The following is a 5,983-nucleotide window of genomic DNA, read 5'->3' as shown; positions in this document are numbered from 1 at the left end:
CGAGAGAGGACTGAACTTGCTGACAAGAAGCTGGCTTCAGTCGGTAAGTTGGAAGAAGAGAACGCCAAGCTGATAACTGTTGTTGATGAAGCAAAGAAGGAAGTCGTGCAGCTGAAGGAGGAGAAGGTGGTCTTGGCAGACAAAGTTGATGTTCTCACTCGGAAGAGAGACGAACTAGAAACTTATCTAGGAGGTCTTGCCAAGAAGATGTTCCTCATGCTTCAAGGTACTTTCCCTTATCCGACTGTCTGCAAAAAACTTCTTCACCATGTAACTGCCGATTCATTATTTTTCTGTGCGTGCAGAATTCTGTCAAAACTTCGAGGAAGAAACTGGGCGGATCGAGATGAGTCTGGATCCTATCAACTCCCCCGTCAAGGACGAAGCTGCGATGAACGTGTTGCGATTGGAATCTCGCCTTGCCAGTGTCTTGGATTACATCGCTCGACTGAAGGTCGCGCTGTCCAAGATCGACAAGGAGTTATGGCTAGAGGATGTGCTTCTGAACGATCTCAAGTCACTGATGACTAGACTAAACAGCATCCCTGACCGAGTGCAGGCGTGGAAGAAGTCAGTTGCCCGCTGCGGTGCTGACGTGGCTTTATCACTCGTCCGCGTCCATTGCAAGGAAGTCAAAGAAGAGAAGCTGGCGGCTCTTAAGGTTGCCAACACTAAGAAGCTTCAATTCCAATCTTTCATGGAGACCTTCATTGACGCAACCACTCGCATCGCAGATGGCATCGACTTGGACAGTTTCGTCGAGCCAGCAAGTCCTCCTCCTTCCAAGTGAAAAACTTGATAACTTGACTTTATTTGCCTTGGAACGCCGAGTGATTCTGTAATCGTTAAACTCTTTCGGGCTTGACGCCCGAGTACTTTTGCTGGTGGTTCTAAACCTTCATGGACTTATCCGAACTTGGTTGCTTTATTTGGATGCAGTTGCTTTTGTCTGTATTGCTTTCGGATTTTTTGACTTAGGAGAATCTAGGACCGCAGCTGAATCTCCGAGTGAGAGGATGGCTCTACCCTCAGAGTTGACGTTGTACTTGTGGCGTAGCTCAGAGTGCAATGAGATGTTGTACTTGTGGCGCGGCTCAGAGTGCAACTATATGTTGTACTTGTGGCACAGCTCAGAGTGCAACCATACGTTGTACTTGTGGCGCAGCTCAGAGTGTGCGGCCAAGCTTCCGAGTGAGAGGGTTGCTCTTCACTCGGAGTATGTTTTGTAACTTAGGCGAGTACGGGATCGCAGCTAAGCCACCGAGTGAGAGGGTTGCTCTTCACTCGAGTGTTTTTGAAACTTAGGCGAGTACGGGATCACACCTAAGCCCCCGAGTGAGAGGGTTGCTCTTCACTTGGAGTGTTTTTGTAACTTAGGCGAGTACAGGATCGCAGCCAAGCCCCCGAGTGAGAGGGTTGCTCTTCACTCGGAGTGTTTTTGAAACTTAGGCGAGTACGGGATCGCAGCTAAGCCCCCGAGTGAGAGAGTTGCTCTTCACTCGGAGTGTTTTTGTAACTTAGGCGAGTACGGGATCGCAGCTAAGCCCCCGAGTGAGAGGGTTGCTCTTTCATAACCCACAAGTATATGGGATCAATTGTAGTCTCTTTCGATAAGTAAGAGTGTCGAACCCAACGAGGAGCTAAAGGTAGAACAAATATTCCCTCAAGTTCTATCGACCACCGATGCAACTCTACGCATGCTAGATGTTCGCTTTACCTAGAACAAGTATGAAACTAGAAGTGTTTGTTGGATAGGTTTGCAATATAATAAAGAGCACGTAAATAAAATCTAGGGGTTGTTTAGATAAAGAAACAACTAAGTTAGTTTTAGTAGAGAGCTTTTTGTCACGAGAAAGTTATTTGTCCCTAGGAAATCGATAACTAGACCGGTAATCACTATTGCAATTTTATTTGAGGGAGAGGCATAAGCTAACATACTTTCTCTTCTTGGATCATATGCACTTATGATTGGAACTCTAGCAAGCATCCACAACTACTAAAGATCATTAAGGTAAAACCCAACCATAGCATTAAAGTATCAAGTCCTCTTTATTCCCATACGCCATGACCCACTTATCCGTGTTTTTGTTTCAGTCACTCACGCAACACAGACAATAAGCAAACCATGAACATATTGCAAACCCTACAGCGGGGATCCCTCATGCTTGCGCAATACGGAGAGCACCATAGGACATCACCAATAATAAAACATGCAACTCAAACCAATCACGATCATCAATTAACCCATAGGACAAAACGGATCTACTCAAACATCATAGGATAGCAATACATCATTGGGTAATAATATGTAGCATTGAGCACCATGTTTAAGTAGAGATTACAGCGGGTAAAAGAGGGGTTACACCGCTGCATATAGAGGGGGAAAGAGTTGGTGATGACGGCGGTGAAGTTGTTGGTGTAGATTGCGGTGATGATGATGGCCCCGGCGGCGTTCCGGCGCCACCGGAAGCGAGGGGGAGAGAGCCCCCTCCTTCTTCTTCTTCCTTGGCCTTCTCCCTAGGTGGGAGAAGGGTTCTCCCTCTGGTCCTTTGTCTCCATGGCGTGGGAGGGGCGATAGCCCCTCTGAGATTGGATTTGTCTCTCTGTCTCTCTCTGTTTCTGCGCTCCCTGATTCTGCCCTTTCACTGTTTCTTAAATTCCCGGAGATCCGTGACTCCGATTGGGCTGAATTTTGAATACGATCTCTATACGGATATTAGCTTTCTTGCGGCGAAAGAAGGGCACCAACCGCCTTACGGGGTGGCCACGAGGGCCCAGGGCGCGCCTGACCCCCTAGGGTGCGCCCCCTTGCCTCGTGGCCCCCTCGGGCATCGTCTCGCGTTGATTCCACTTCCCAAAATTCATAAATATTCCAAAAAAACTCCGTCAGTTTTTATCCCATTTGGACTCCGTTTGATATGGATTTTCTGCAAAACAAAAAACATGCAACAAACAGGAACTGGCACTGGGCACTGGATCAATATGTTAGTCCCAAAAATAGTATAAAAAGTTGCCAAAAGTATATGAAAGTTGTAGAATATTGGCATGGAACAATCAAAAATTATAGATAGGACGGAGACGTATCAACATCCCCAAGCTTAATTCCTGCTCGTCCTCGAGTAGGTAAATAATAAAAAAGATAATTTTTGATGTGGAATGCTACCTAGCATAATCTTGATCATATAATCTAATCATGGCATGAATATTAAGACACGAGTGATTCAAAGAAATAGTCTATCGTTTGACATTAAGACAATAATACTTCAAGCATACTAATAAAGCAATCATGTCTTTTCAAAATAACATGGCCAAAGAAAGTTATGCCTACAAAATCATATTGTCTGGCTATGCTCCATCTTCACCACACAAAGTATTCAAATCATGCACAACCCCAGTTTCAGCCAAGCAATTGTTTCATACTTTAATATTCTCAAACTTTTTCAACTTTCACGCAATACATGAGCGTAGCCATGGATATAGCACTATAGGTGGAATAGAATATGATGGTGGAGGTTTTGTGGAGAAGACAAAAAGGAGAAAGTCTCACATCGACGCGGCTAATCAACGGGCTATGGAAATGCCCATCAATTGATGCCAATGCGAGGAGTAGGGAATGCCATGCAACGGATGCACTAGAGCTATAAGTATATGAAAGCTCAAACTGAAAACTAAGTGGGGGTGCATCCAACTTGCTTGCTTATGAAGACCTCAGGCATTTGAGGAAGCCCATCATCGGAATATACAAGCCAAGTTCTATAATGAAAATTCCCAGTAGTATATGAAAGTGATAACTCAAGAGACTCTCTATATGAAGAACATGGTGCTACTTTGAAGCACAAGTGTGGTAAAAGTATAGTAACATTGTCCCTTCTCTCTTTTCTCTCATTTTTTTTATTTTTTTTTCTTCTTATTTTCTCTTTTTTGTAGGCTTCTTTGGCCTCTCTATTTTTTGGGGGCTTCTTTGGCCACTTTTATTTTGATAACCTCGCATGGGATAATGTTCTAATAATGATGATCATCACACTTTTATTTACTTACAACTCGATATTACAACTCGATACTAGAACAAAGATATGACTCTTATGAATGCCTCCAGCGGTGTACTGGGATGTGCAATGATCTAGCGTAGAAAAGATATCAAAAAACGGACAAGCCATGAAAACATCATGCTAGCTATCTTACGATCATGCAAAGCAATATGACAATGAATGCTCAAGTCATGTGTATGATGATGATGGAAGTTGCATGGCAATATATCTCGGAATGGCTATGGAAATGCCATGATAGGTAGGCATGGTGGCTGTTTTGAGGAAGATATAAGGAGGCTTATGTGTGATAGAGCGTATCCTATCACGGGGTTTGGATGCACTGGCGAAGTTTGCACCAACTCTCGGGGTGAGAAAGGGCAATGCACGGTACCGAAAAGGCTAGCAATGATGGAAGGGTGAGAGTGCGTATAATCCATGGATTCAACATTAGTCATAAAGAACTCACATACTTATTGCAAAAATTTAGAAGCTATCGAAACCAAGTATTAGACGCATGCTCCTAGGGGAAGGGTTGGTAGGAGTTAACCATCTCGCGATCCCGACCTCCACACAAAGGATGACAATCAAAAAATAAATCATGCTCCGACTTCGTTACATAACGGTTCACCATACGTGCATGCTTCGGGAATCACAACCCTCAACACAAGTATTTCTACAATCCACAACTACCCACTAGCATGACTCTAATATCACCACCATTATACCGCAAAACTATTGCAAGGAATCAAACATATCATATTCAATGATCTACAAGTTTTATGTAGGATTTTATGACTAACCATGTGAATGACCAATTCCTGTCAATTCTCTAAATAGATATAAGTGAAGCACGACAGTTTAATTCTTTCTACAAAAGATATGCCCACGCTCTAACAAATATGAGTGAAGCAAAAGAGCATTCTACAAATGGCGGTTTTCTATGTGAAGAGAAACAGGCAATCCAAACTTCAAATGATATAAGTGAAGCACATGAAGCATTCTATAAAGTCATACTCAAAAGATATAAGTGAAGTGCAAAGAGAATTCTATAAATCAACCATGTACTATCTCATACCAGCATCGTGCATAAAAGAAAAGTGAAAACTAAATGCAAAAGACGCTTCAACATTTGCACATATCACATGAACGAAACGAATCCGAAAACATACAGATACTTGTCGAAGAAAGATGGGATGCCTTCCGGGGCATCCCCAAGCTTAGACGCTTAAGTCTCCTTGAATATTTACTTGGGGTGCCTTGGGCATCCCCAAGCTTGAGCTCTTGCCTCTCCTCCTTCTCCTCACATCGAGACCTCCTCGATCTTTGAACACTTCATCCACACAAAACTGAATAGAAAGCTCGGTAAGATCCGTTAGTATAATAAAGAAAATCACTACTCTAAGTACTGTTGCAAACCAATTCATATTTTGTTTTTTCATTCTAGCTACTGTAATATAACTTTTCCATGGCTTAATCCACTGATAGAAATTGATAGTTTCATCAAAACAAGCAAACTATGCATTAAAAACAGAATCTGCCTTAAACAGGACAGTCTGTAGTAATATGAACATTAACCATACTTCTGGTACTCCAAAAATTCTTCCAAAATTAGGACAAATAAAAACTTTGTATAGAAAGACAGTGCAAAAAGTTTCACAACCATTTGATGTTCCAGTAAAAAATGTAAAATCGCGCACTACAGCCAAAGTTTCTGTCCTGCACCGCACAAACCAACAAGCATTGTAAACATCCTAAAGGCAAACCTTGGCACATTATTTTTATAATAAAATGGAATTGTACAAGGGGATAATTATTTTTGTTGAAAAGTTTCTGTAATCAAGATTCACAAAGTTTCCGTGAGCATGAACAAAGTTCAAGGCTAGCTCCCACTTTAACAATGCTCGTCTTTCTCACTTTCGCTTTTCTTTTTGAAAAAGTTTTAGGTTCCCCTCTTT

The sequence above is a fragment of the Aegilops tauschii genome, chromosome 5, assembly GCF_002575655.3.
Source record: "Aegilops tauschii subsp. strangulata cultivar AL8/78 chromosome 5, Aet v6.0, whole genome shotgun sequence".
Classification (NCBI taxonomy): Eukaryota; Viridiplantae; Streptophyta; class Magnoliopsida; order Poales; family Poaceae; genus Aegilops; species Aegilops tauschii.
This window is presented reverse-complemented; position numbering follows the sequence as displayed.